Source organism: Budorcas taxicolor, chromosome 3 (assembly GCF_023091745.1).
Source record: "Budorcas taxicolor isolate Tak-1 chromosome 3, Takin1.1, whole genome shotgun sequence".
Lineage (NCBI taxonomy): Eukaryota > Metazoa > Chordata > Mammalia > Artiodactyla > Bovidae > Budorcas > Budorcas taxicolor.
Window position 1 is genome coordinate 21376254 of NC_068912.1, and position 13286 is coordinate 21389539.

The 13286-nt window shown below is 48.3% G+C and overlaps 2 non-coding genes across 2 annotated transcripts; one reads left to right on the forward strand and one right to left on the reverse strand.

Moving 5' to 3' along the window:
* The first annotated feature begins 4516 nt into the window (after nucleotides 1–4516).
* On the forward strand, nucleotides 4517–4588 carry TRNAQ-CUG (transfer RNA glutamine (anticodon CUG)). The gene has a single exon. It is a non-coding gene; the product is annotated as a tRNA-Gln (tRNA).
* Nucleotides 4589–12317: 7729 nt separating this feature from the next.
* Nucleotides 12318–12481, reverse strand: LOC128045895 (U1 spliceosomal RNA). Its single transcript, XR_008199222.1, has one exon. It is a non-coding gene; the product is annotated as a U1 spliceosomal RNA (small nuclear RNA).
* Nucleotides 12482–13286: the final 805 nt, after the last annotated feature.

Sequence of the window (13286 nt, forward strand, 5' to 3'; positions counted from 1 at the left end):
TGTTAATGTGGTGTATTACATTGATTGGTTTGCGGATATTGAAGAATCCTCGCATCCCTGGGATAAAGCCCACTTGGTTGTGGTGTATGATCTTTTTAATGTGTTGTTGGATTCTGATTGATTGCTAGAATTTTGTTGAGGATTTTTGTATCTATGTTCATCGGTGATATTGGCCTGTAGTTTTCTTTTTTTATGGCATCTTTGTCAGGTTTTGGTATTAGGGTGATGGTGGCCTCATAGAATGAGTTTGGAAGTTTACCTTCCTCTGCAATTTTCTGGAAGAGTTTGAGTAGGTTTTAAACGCCTTTATCCCGGTTTTTGGATTTCGCAGCACCCCATTGGGTGGGCAACGGAAAGGTCTCCGGAGCACTGCCTGCCGGGTGGAGCGCCCAGCTGGGTAGGCTGCGTTCTGTGGGGTCCACCTGGGAGCGGGAAAGGGCGAAAACCAAGCGGGGAAGGCGGGTTTGTGGGGAGGTCATTGAGACCTCCCGGGAGACTTGGGCCAGGATCCCTAGAGGTGAACATTGCTTCAGTCCGGTAGTAGAGTGGGGAAGGAGGGAGAGGGCTGGCAGACCCAAGAATGAAGGAGGCAAAAGGAGAGGGGAGGAAGGAGAGAATAAAAGAATTTGTGCTTCTACCCTTCCCTCCTCCCTCTCTTGCCTTCTCGCCTCTTCTTGGTCTTCTTCCCATCCCTACAGCTGAGAAATCTTGACACACTCACTTTTGAGAAGAAAGACCCAACTAAGCTGTGCTCAGGTGCACAAATTCTGGGTTGTAAAAATAGATCTGTCCTTAATGTGCCCTTAGGGGCTTCCCTGCTGGTTTGGACGGTAGAGCATCCGTCTGCAATGCGGGAGACCCAGGTTTGATCCCTGTGTCGGGAAGATCTCCTGGAGAAGGAAATGGCAACCCACTCCAGTATTCTTGCCTGGAAAATTCCATGGATGGAGGAGCCTGGTGGGCTACAGTCCATGGGGTCCCAGAGAGTCACACAGGGCTGAGCAACTTCACTTTATGTGGCCTTAGACAAATTAAAGAAAACTTCTTGTGCTTCCCTTCTTGCTGCTGTCAAAATGGGAGCAATGAGACCATTTTACTTCATTCTGTTGTTGTCAGGTGTGCCTGTGTTTAGAAACCACTGGATCTAATGTCAAAAGCAGAGAAATCATAAATATTGTCATTATCCTCAGAATCTTTTGACAAACCCTTACCCTTATTTATTTCACCTTGAATTAGCTTGCTGCTTCTAGATTTTGTGTAAACAGAATCAAGACAAAGTTTCCCATGATTGCTCTTGCAGTTTGCTCTGCTGTAGCTCGGCCACCCTTCATTGCCAGTTCTCTGCTTGCAGGTCAGGGACTGATGTGCAGGCTGGAGGAAATGGGAAGAAAACACATCTCCACCCATCCCAGTTCTAACCTCACCTGATTCTGTCCTTGCCCCTTGTGAGAGCCCGGTTCTCCGGGTTTCCTGGCCATTCTGTGATCTCTCAACATACTTTCCAGGGATTTCTTTTCTTTCTTTTCTTTCTTTCTTTTTTTTTTTTTTTTTTTTTTTTTTTGAGTCACACCAGTGACTTTTACTTAGTGGAAGAAGGCTTGGTGAAGATGTGTGGGTGGCTCTTTAAATCTCTCTCTTTACATTTTCAAGAATAACTTTATTCTATTAAAATACCTTTTATTCTTTCTATTCCCCTAAAAAGGCAACAGAGCAGAGGAGCAGAGCACCTCTGAAAAGCAGGTGGGGTATGATGCAAGCTGTCTTGGGGAGCAGCTGAATCAACCACCCACCTGAGTCACTCAGCATCTGCAGACTCTCTTACAGGTAACGTTCCTGGGTCTGTTGAATTGGGGCTCAAAAAACACAGCAGCATCGGTAGCCGTGGTGTGGAAGCAAAGGGTTATTTGAGCGCTTTTTCAGACAGGGTGGGCAGGTATGCTTCTCCACGCTCTTCCTTCCTAGAGCTCCTTTTTTCCTCCACTTTCTTGCAAGACCTCACTTCCGGAAACTGGCGTTCTCTCTCATTTCTCTCCTTTCTGCTCTCAGGTCCCAAAGAGATGGAACGTTTGGTTCTAAAGCAAGTTGCTGTTCAAAGGAGTCTGAAAATGACTGAATTTTGGAATGGGATCTTCCTTTTGATTCCAATGGCTCCTTGAATGACCCATCCCCTGAGCACTGTCTGTGATCCCGCACATCGAAATCCCTGGTCCTCATAAGAATACCTTCTAGGATGGCTGGCAGATGACATCATTCCGGGAAGCACAGGAAGTGGGCAGGGCAGGGAGCTTTTCCTGTAACTGGCGTCTTGTGATCCACGGTGGGCCCGGAGTCCTCGCTCGTCCTCCTCTATCCAGCCGTGACCCCAGAAGCTGCTCATCCATTTGGCAAAAGACACATCATCATCATCATCATCATCATCATCATCATCATCTTCTTCTTCTTCATCTTTGTGCTCCATGTAAAGGCGCTTCAGAATATCCAAGGCCTGTCCCTAAATAGGTCTTGGAGGAAGTACCTGGCATGCCTTGAGGGGTCAAGGCAGAGTGCAGATGGAGAGGAGCAGGGCAGGAAAGATGGGAACTCTGGGTCTTCTCATTTCTACCCACTCATTTCGATGTCATCGCTCTCGTAATTGGTGCAGAAGGTGAGTCGCAGGGACCCGGTTCAAGCTGTTTCAACTGGAGCCAACCTAGATTTCCACCGAGTCTGATTTCTGCCATCTGCCGCTGCCCCTCAATAACCTCAAATTCTTCCAAACTAAAATCTGGCGATGGTAGAGCTAAGAAGACTGGTGATATCGGGCTATCTTCAGCTTTTGGCTCTTTCCTCCCACATTTTGAAAAGTCCTTCCAACCCGATGGTTCCCCAGGACGCATGCACAGACAGCCGAGCTAATGGCTGCAGGGCTCTAAGCAGCGCCAACGTGGTGGTAACGAGAAAACCCAGGGATTTCTTTTCTTCCTGTATCAGTCAGAGTCCGTTTCAGGTCCTTGTACCCATAAACCTTGACCCTTCTTCAAGTTCTCCTGGTGGAGCCCTTTGTGCTGTTCTTTACCACTCAACATCTTGAGTTTCCAAGAAGTTTCATCTTCTCACCCTGGAGCTGTGAACTTCCTCCTCATAACAAGAGCCTCCCGCCTCCCCTTTGCCTCCTTCCTCCTTGAGTCAACCTCTGTCCAGTCTCTGGGGACAAAATACATCTCCAGGCAACACTGGGCTTCTTTCTGACTGTTTTTTGGCCGGCTAAAAACAGGTGCTGTCTTTTTCTGTTCTGTGTATCGGATTAGGGAAGAAACAGTTTTAGGATACTATGCAGAAGTAAAGATTATTACTCTGAGCCATGATAGGATTTATATCTATTCTACATGTAAATATTTAGTCTGGTGGTATTTTGTGTTCATAAATCCTGTCTATACTTAAGACAACTCGGATGTGCATCCTCTATGATTCAGCAATCAGTGCTCTTGGGTACCTTGATATTTGCACGTCTTTTTTTAAACTGCAGTTTCTGGGTTTGATATGTTAAGAAATGGGGGAGAAACTGACTTGACCGACCTGACCAAAGAGTCTGTGACTGCCTAAGTGTCAGAGCCCTGTCTCGTGTCCTCCACCACATGCGGTTGATCTTCAGTCACCCCAGGTGAGTATGGGGCTTTCCTGGGGGGCCAGCAGGTAAAGAATCTGCCTGCAACGCAACAGACCCGGGTTAAATCTCTGATTTCAGAAGATCCCCTGGAGAAGGGAATGGCCACCCACTCCAGTATTCTTGCCTGGAGAATCTCTTGGACAGTGGAGCCTGGCGGGCTACAGTCTGTGGGGTCGCAAAGAGTTGGACACGACTGAGCGACATTGACTTCACTTTTAGGTGAGTATAGCTGGTTTGTCTGACTGTTCTATGTAAATAGTTATTCTTACTTACATGGTAAATCTAACAAATAGACACTTGTTGTGAGAATAACTTACCCCTCTCCAAATCAGAAATATAAGAAGAAGAGTTCTCCTGCCTCCATTCCCACTCCGCCGCTGACACACTTTGTATGTTACACGTAACAGGTGGTGGCCGCTTAGGAGTGTAACCAGTGCTGTGAGAAAACTAAGGGACCCAGGAAACCCCACCTCCTGCCCTGACAACCGTCTGCCCCCTCTGGGCTATGGGAAAAGGGTGAAGGCAAAGAAAAGGAAAATAACACTCTTATTTGCAGAAATTTTACCTCAGGGTGGGACACTCTGGTTAACCTAGGCAGACTATGCGGTTGGTGATGGAGAGCTAAGGGGGTCCTCCCTGGCACAAAACCCAAAGTGGATTTCACCTCATTTTCTGAGGTGAGAGTGAGCTGAGCCGATCAAAGGAGAGGAGCAGAGAGAAAGCGAGAGGGATGAGCACCCACGGGAGTCAACCGTATTGGAGTCTCCTCAGGGCCTTAGAAGAACTGCCCTGAGCTTATGGGTGGGACGTATGGAGGCTAAAGAAGCGTATCCCGTTCTCTGGCGATGGAAGCCAGGTGGCTCCCAAGGGGGTTCCATGGTGTAATGGTGAGCACTCTGGACTCTGAATCCAGCGATCCGAGTTCAAATCTCGGTGGGACCTTTCTGTCTAGTTAGAAGAAGAACACTTTTTACTCCCCTAATAGGACCCGCCGGAGGTCTCCCGCGACCGTCAGCGGCGTGGTTCACACGGACACGGCGGACAGGTGTGGGACCGACCTGGGGCGTCCTCGCTGGACCCGGGCGGCTCTGCCCATCTCTGCCCTCCAAGCCCCGGCCAGGGGCGCAGCGGCCCAGCCAGTGCCGCCCCCTTGTCGGGCCCCCTGGGCCTCCGGAATGAAAGGCAGAGGCTGAGCCCTCGGAGTCCTGCCCCGCGAGGGGACTTCGCACCGCACGCCTTGTCCCTGTGAGTAAATGGTGCCGGGGAGGGCCTGCGACGTCGCTGACCAGCCAGGATGGCAGCTTTCCGGTCCAGGGTTCCAGACCTGAATGGGAAGAAGCGTGTTTTAGTCAGGTTCTCTATTATTCTGAATTGTTATTGACCCTATCCCAGTTTATTTTGATTTTATTCAGAGTTTCTCGCTCCTAAGTCTCCGCTGGGCACGCAAAGCCGCTGTTCCGCCAAGATTCGAACCTTCACTCACTGAAATCCCGTCCTTTGGTCCCAAGCTCAGCCCGAAAGAGGAGCGCGGGTCGCGGATTCCCGCGTCTGAGGAGACCCCAGGTCCCTGACCCACGGCCGCCCGGCCAGGATGCTCCGGAGCCGAAGGGGAGACGAGCCGCTCGGAGTCCGCACCCCCGGCCGGGCCCGCTTCGTCCTGCCGGGACTCTGCTCCACCGAGAAGACACCCCACTTGTGTCCTCTACTGCTCGGGAGAAAAACACGGATGAGGCCCGTGATGGACCTGAATAGCTAGTTTAGGTGCTCCCTAAGGAGCATCTCTCCGACGCTTGTAATTTGGGACTTTTCAGCGGTTACAAAGGACTCAATGACGCAGCTGTCTTTGGAGGATGGAAAAAGAAAGGGGTGCGCGCGTGCTCTGTGCTCAGTCGTGTCCGACTCTTTGCAACCCCATGGACTGTAGCCCGCCAGGCTCCCCTGTCCATGGGATTCTCCAGGCAAGAATACTGGAGTGGGTTGCCATTTCCTCCTCCAAAGAAAGGTGTGAGGCCGGCGGAAAGATCGCCGGAAGGTCAAGAGCAGGAGAGAACAGAGGATGAACCCGAAGGGAGACAGGGACTGGCAGGGAGAGGAGCGAGCGGGTACCCTGGCGGGGCGGTCCCTGGGTTGGGGCGACTCACAGCGCCTGACGCTGGCGCAGCTGCCACCCTTTACTGAAGTGTCCGGGAACCCAGTTCACCCCAAATCGCAAAGCTGCTGGCCTGGCAATTGTTCTGGCAAAGTTCCGTTTGCGGTTCCGTGCGGAGTCGTGAGGTGGGCTGTGTGGGCCTGCAAGTGAGTGGAAGTCCTGGCGGCTGCCTTGGAGATGACTGTCAGGCAGGGAACCACACACACTCCACTTTCCCCTTTTCAGGCCGGTCTGCAGCATCTGGGGTGGGAAACTGGAAAATCGGAGCATCAGTATTTATTTAGAGATAAGGAGATAAACAGCCAGTCGGTTTCCTGATCTTAAAGCGTTTGTTCTTTGAAGAAAAGAAATGTGGGATGGGATCAGGGTCTGCTTTTTCCCATAACAAATTTTGGGGCATATGTACCTGTATATAATATATAAGTACACATTATATGAGTAAAGCTCACTGCTTGTGTTTCCAAATTAAATGTTTGTGTAATTATATGTACCACTCATAAAATTCTGGGTCTTGTGTCATGTGTAGGAATGTTTTCCACTGTAAAACCATAAATTTGGGGGCGGCGGGCATTCTCGAAGCAAGCAATCGGCCCATTATTCCCCCTTTGATGGGCTGATCACGTGAGCTAGTAGACGGGCAGACGCTCTCAGCCCAGGAGGTCACTGCTTTCGTCTCTCTAGGAAGGTTCATAGTCACTGAAAAGTGTCAGTAACAAATAAAATCACACCCAATCTTTATGCAGTGTTGCTCCCAAAATGCAAGAGCTTACACCCAATGAAGACATGCAAAGTGCCCAGGCATGGTCTACAAGTCTTAAATGGGTTTACTCACTTAATCCTTTCAAAAGGCTTGCATCATGTCATCATCCTCATTTCACATATGAGGAACCTGAGACATAGAAAGGTTAAGTAACTTGTCAAGTTAGTCAGTCAGTGAGTGGGATTTGAAAGCAGGAATTTGAACTGAAGCCTTCCTGGCTCCACAGGATATCCTACCAGTCAAAGAGGAACACAAACCGTAAAAATGCTTGACAAGAAATTTAAGTCCGTGTATTTCTTTTGAAAAAACACCCAAGAGGAGTCACGTAACAGGCATTCAGTTCGGTCGCTCAGTCGTGTCCAACTCTTTGCGACCCCATGGGCTGCAGCACCCCAGGCTTCCGTGTCCATCACCAACTCCTGGAGCCTGCTCAAACTCAAGTCCATCCCGTCGGTGATCCAACCATCCAACCATCTCGTCCTCTGCCGTCCTCTTCTCCTCCCGCCTTCAATCTTTCCCAGCGTCAGGGGCTTTTCCAGCGAGTCAGTTCTTTGCATCGGGTGGCCAAAGTATTGGAGCTTCAGCTTCAGCACCAGTCCTTCCAAAGAATAGTTGGGGCTGATTTCCTTTACGATTGACTGGTTGGGTCTCCTTGCAGTCCAAGGGACTCTCAAGAGTCTTCTCCAACACCACAGTTCAAAAGCTTCAATTCTTTGGCGCTCTGCTTTCTTGATGGTCCAACTCTCACACCCATAAACGACTACTGGAAAAACCATAGCTTTGACTAGACAGAACTTTGTTGGCCACTGCTGAGTGTTCCAAATTTGCCGGCAGGATGAGTGTAGCACTTTCACAGCATCATTTTTTAGGATTTGAAATAGCTCAGCTGGAATTCCATCACCTCCACTAGCTTAGTTCGTAGTGATGCTTCCTAAGGCCCACTTGACTTCACACTCCAGGATGTCCGGCTCTAGGTCAGTGATCACACCGTCGTGGTTATCTGGGTCATGAAGAACTCTTTTGTATAGTTCTTCCGTGTATTCTTGCCAGAATACAGGACCGTTTCTGTCCTTTATTGTGTCCGTCCTCGCATGAAAGTTTCCCTTGGTAGCTCTAATTTTCTTGAAGAGATCTCTAGTCTTTCCTATTCTATTGTTTCTTTCCCTCTATTTCTTTGCATTGTTCACTGAGGAAGGCTTTCTTATCTCTCCTTGCTATTCTTTGGAACTCTGCATTCAGATGGGTATATCTTTCCTTTTCTCCTTTGCCTTTCGCTTCCTTTCTTTTCTCAGCTGTTTGTAAGGCCTCCTCAGACAACCATTTTGCCTTTCTGCATTTCTTTGTCTTGGCAATGGTTTTGATCACTGCCTCCTACGAACCTCCGCCCACAGTTCTTCAGGCACTCTGTCTAAATATATGTATGTAAGAAAATAAGCTGCCACCCGTAGTCCCAACCCCCGGAATTAACTACTGTTCTTCTAAGTTTTCGCAAAACATATATATGCTTAGTTTATAAAATTCAAATGCTGCAGAAAATACAAATATGTAAAATTTTGAGACATCTTAAATTCAAAACTAACTTCTGTTAAGGTAGTTACATATTGACGGAGTCATTTCGGTATATCAACAGAGAGGGAAAAAATACATCATAGCTCAGTTGGTAACGAATCTGCCTGCAATGCAGGACACCCGGGTTTGATTCCTGGGTCGGGAAGATCCCCTGGAGAAGGAAATGGCAACCCTCTCCAGTATTCTTGCCTGGAGAATCCCATGGACAGAGGAGCCTGGCAGGCTACAGTCCGTGGGGTCACAAGAGTCGGACACGACTTAGTGACTAAACCACCACCATACTTTTATAAAATAGAGCTCTTATAGATTCTATTTTTATTTTTAAGCATTCAACTTAATAGTGCATAAATTTAATGGAAGAAAAATAAAGAAATTGTTGAACTTTCAATTAAATTGTTTACACGAGAGATGCTTTTCTGAAAGGATTCCCTAAGGCTTATAATAATAATTTAATTAAGACATTAAATTTGGGAATGATTCTTCTCATTACTTTTAAAAATCAAATGTCTTAAGGTATAATTTGAAAATAATACAACGCATCCATTTCAAGTTTGATGGCTTTTGACAAACGAACATACCCATGGAACCACTATCCTGTTCAAGGAAAAAGAATATCTCCGGAACTCCAGCCGGTCCTCTGTGCCCCTTTGCAGTCAGTCCCCCTACCGCCGCTCCCTGACGCAGGTCATCAGTGATCTCGGGCCTGTCTCTGTGGATCGATTTTTCAGTTCTCGAAATTCACATAAATGGAACCCCAGGGTATGTACTTTTGCCCTCACTCAGCATGATGCGTTTGAGAGTTATCCATACTGTTGCCATGTATCAGGTATTTGTACCACTTTAGTGAGGAGTACTATTCCTTTGAATGACTATGTCACAATCCTATATATCTATTCACCTCATGATGGACATTTGAAATGTTTTCAATTTGGGGACTATTACGAACAAAGCTGCTACAAGCAAGTCCCTTTTGTGGGCTTATGCTTTACAAATTCCATTTACATTTTTAAAATTCTTTAATACGAATTCACTTTGAATGGATGTTGCATTCACAAAGACAATTTATTGAAGAGTTACAAGCTCATCTTTGATTGTTTCCTATCAGGACATACGTAATATAAGCCACCGGTGTATTTTTGATTATCCCATTAGATCTACACAACAACTTTATGAAGTACTTTATGACTATTATTTTCATATGACACTTGCAAAATTGGCCTAGCAAATGGGAGTCGGCCCAAGGTCAAACCGGAAGGCCAGTGGTGGCAACATGACTGAAAAGGAGGCCCCACCCCGCACCCCCCAGAAGCTGCGTTCCTAACTGCAGACCCACTCCCAGTGTCTTCCTAATAACCTCCGGTGTGTCTGACAGGCCTGGAAACCAATATCCAAGCCGGTCTTCCTCACGGTATTATTTACTGATCGGCTTCTTTGGGTCAGAAACTCCTCCATCAGGGGTCCAGAGCCTAACAGCGTGCACAACCTTGAGGGTGAGGAAATCTGGTAAAAAAAATCCTAAAACCGGTTTTCTCATCAGTAAGCCACTAAAAATTAACCTTGGTCTTGGTGCAGATATTTCATATTTGAGCAAAGAAATCTCCCGCTGTTGGGGAGACAGAGTAGGATGTTCTACTTTCGCTTTCAATGACCTAGATCCTCCATCTGCATCCTGTGTGCTTTCCGGTTAGTTTTCTTTGGACCTACCCTTAAGCATCACCCCACTCCCAGGCCCACTCCCAGCACCTCCTCCGATCTCAGAGGCTTCTTGGGGCTGAGCGGATCTACGAGTGCCATCCCCGAGGCAGCCACGAGGGGGAGGACAGCCCTTCCCGCCATGGGCCTGCCTTTTCTGTTTGGCCCAGTGGTTTCTATTTGCCAGGAGGACTTTGTGAATCAGAGGTGAGCACAACACATCCTGAGAAAGGGGTTGTCGAATAGCCCACAAAACGGCCGACAACTCGGCCTGGGGTTTTCTTCTAATCTGTAGCTCAATGTTTTCACACAGGAAGAAAAGGAAAACTACTTTTGACCGAAAGAAAAGAAAAAAACAAAACAAAACAAAACAAAAAAACGTTAGGTACGATTTCTACTGCCATTTAAGGAGAAGGGATGTTAAGGAGGTTTCCTAGTTTGCCAACTACTGAAGCGTGTCAGGTGCACAATCGAGGCTGAAACAGAGGTACTGCTTTCTGACTGGGAAGGTAACAGGAGAAGGCCTAGAGAGAAAAGGCAGTTTATGCCAGCAAATTTGGAAAACTCAGCAGTGGCCACAGGACTGGAAAAGGTCAGTTTTCATTCCAATCCCAAAGAAAGGCAACGCCAAAGAATGCTCAAACTACCGCACAATTGCACTCATCTCACACGCTAGTAAAGTAATGCTCAAAATTCTCCAAGCTAGGCTTCAGTAATACGTGAACCGTGAACTTCCTGATGTTCAAGCTGGTTTTAGGAAAGGCAGAGGAACCAGAGATCAAATTGCCAACATCCGCTGGATCATCGAAAAAGCAAGAGAGTTCCAGAAAAACATCTACTTCTGCTTTATTGACTATGCCAAAGCTTTTGACTGTGTGGGTCACAGTAAACTGTGGAAAATTCTGAAAGAGATGGGAATACCAGACCACCTAACCTGCCTCTTGAGAAATCTGTATGCAGGCCAGGAAGCAACAGTTAGAACTGGACATGGAACAACAGACTGGTTCCAAATAGGAAAAGGAGTACGTCAAGGCTGTATATTGTCACCCTGCTTGTTTAACTTCTATGCAGAGTACATCATGAGAAACGCCGGACTGGAAGAAACACAAGCTGGAATCAAGATTGCCGGGAGAAATATCAATAACCTCAGATATGCAGATGACACCACCCTTATGGCAGAAAGTGAAGAGGAGCTAAAAAGCCTCTTGATGAAAGTAAAAGAGGAGAGTGAAAAAGCTGGCTTAAAGCTCAACATTCAGAAAACGAAGATCATGACATCCGGTCCCCATCACTCCATGGGAAATAGATGGAGAAACAGTGGAAACAGTGTCAGACTTTATTTTGGGGGGCTCCAAAATCACTGCAGATGGTGATTGCAGCCATGAAATTAAAAGACGCTTACTCCTTGGAAGAAAAGTTATGACCAACCTAGATAGCATATTCAAAAGCAGAGACATTACTTTGCCCACTAAGGTCCGTCTAGTCAAGGCTACCGTTTTTCCAGTGGTCATGTATGGATGTGAGAGTTGGACTGTGAAGAAGGCTGAGCGCTGAAGAATTGATGCTTTTGAACTGCGGTGTTGGACAAGACTCTTGAGAGTCCCTTGGACTGCAAGGAGATCCAACCAGTCCATTCTGAAGGAGATCAACCCTGGGATTTCTTTGGAAGGAATGATGCTAAAGCTGAAGCTCCAGTACTTTGGCCACCTCATGTGAAGAGTTGACTCATTGGAAAAGACTTTGATGCTGGGAGGGATTGGGGGCAGGAGGAGAAGGGGACGACCGAGGATGAGATGGCTGGATGGCATCACGGACTCGATGGACGCGAGTCTGAGTGAACTCCGGGAGTTGGTGATGGACAGGGAGGCCTGGCGTGCTGCGATTCATGGGGTCGCAAAGAGTCGGACACGACTGAGCGACTGAACTGACTGAAGAGAGAACTGGATCCAGAAATGCGAAGAGGCCTGCCTGGGGTGGGAAGGGGTGAGTGGGAGGATAGTATCTAAGCAGGATCTCCAGCGATGACTAAGGCGTGTAATAAGCAAGGCAGCTGACCACGCAAGAAATGAAGCCTCTGACAGCAGGACACTGGTGGGAAAATGGCTAGTGGCAGCCTCTCACAAGACAGGCCGACGACGACAAGTCCGTCACGGGGCGCCTCCTGTGTCTGGCCCAGGTAAGGGCCTCTCTGGTTGAACCGGATCCTGCGCCCCAGGCAAGCCTTCCCTCTCCCACAAACTTTCCACGCAGAGCTCGAGAGAGCGTTCATGAGCGAGTCTGCCACGAAGTCGACAGCAAACGTACGTGACGGGTTTCATAATCTTATGTGACTTTCCTAGAGAAACAGCAGCACCCCCGGAACCAATTGCTGTAGTTTCCGGGAACTCGAGCCTACCAACAGACCCACGGCATTTTCTGCACGCTGTTTCGGGGGGTCACGTACAGCAACGCTCCGTGCAGCTATAGCTAAGGCTAACGTTTCTGCTTTTCTACAGACAGACCAGGGGAAAGCGCGAACGCAGTCCCCCACTACCACAAATTATGCAGTCGAGTTTCCCACATTTGGGGAAATCGCAGGGGTCAGCACATCCGGAGTGCAATGGATAAGCCTCGCCCTGGGAAAACCACCTTCGTGATCATGGTATCTCCCCTGCCAGGTAAGTATGAGTTGCCTGCCGGCCGCCCCACCGCAACCTCATACGCCCTGCACTGTACACACACGCTCACTTTCCTCCCCGCATCCCCGAGCCTTCTTGGACCTTCCACACAGCGGATCCACGCACTTTCAAGCAAAAACTCCTCAGTTCTCTGCCACGCCACGGGAGACCATATCGTGTTTAAGCGCCAGATGACGGACCAGCAGCCCCTGCGCTCGGATATCTACATACGACACGCCCCATCCGTGACGTCACGGGAACCCGCGCTTCCCTCCAGCCCACGCCCCGCCCTAGTCCCCGCCTCCCTCCTCCCACGCCGTCCGGCCCAGCCAACCCGGCGGAGGGCGCCCTCTGGGGGACGTGACGTCCGCCTCCCGCTCCTGGGCGCGCGCGGCTGCCTGCCTCTTTTGTCCTGCCCAGCCGCGGTCTGGCGGTCGGCTGAAGCCTGTGCACCTTTTTTCAAATAACAGCGTTCAGTGGGGAGAACGGAACATTTAGCAGTCCAGGGGAAACCGGTTCCTTTCAAATCCAGTTGCCTTTGTGATGTAGTATTGTGTGTATGTCTAGTAAAACGCACTAAGCGTCGCGACTGGCCGTGAACTTCTGTTCTTCAGAATTCAATGTCACTGATTGAGAATTTCACTTATGTTTGGTTCAAACATTTTTTATTAGTATTCCTAAATACCTTAGTTTATTCAGTAATCGATGTCTCAGTATCTTATTTTCTTTTTTGAAACTGCCTAGTTAATTAACTTCCATCAGTTAAGTCTCAGCACAACTCTAGGACTTTACCAAATATCTGGAAAGATCATT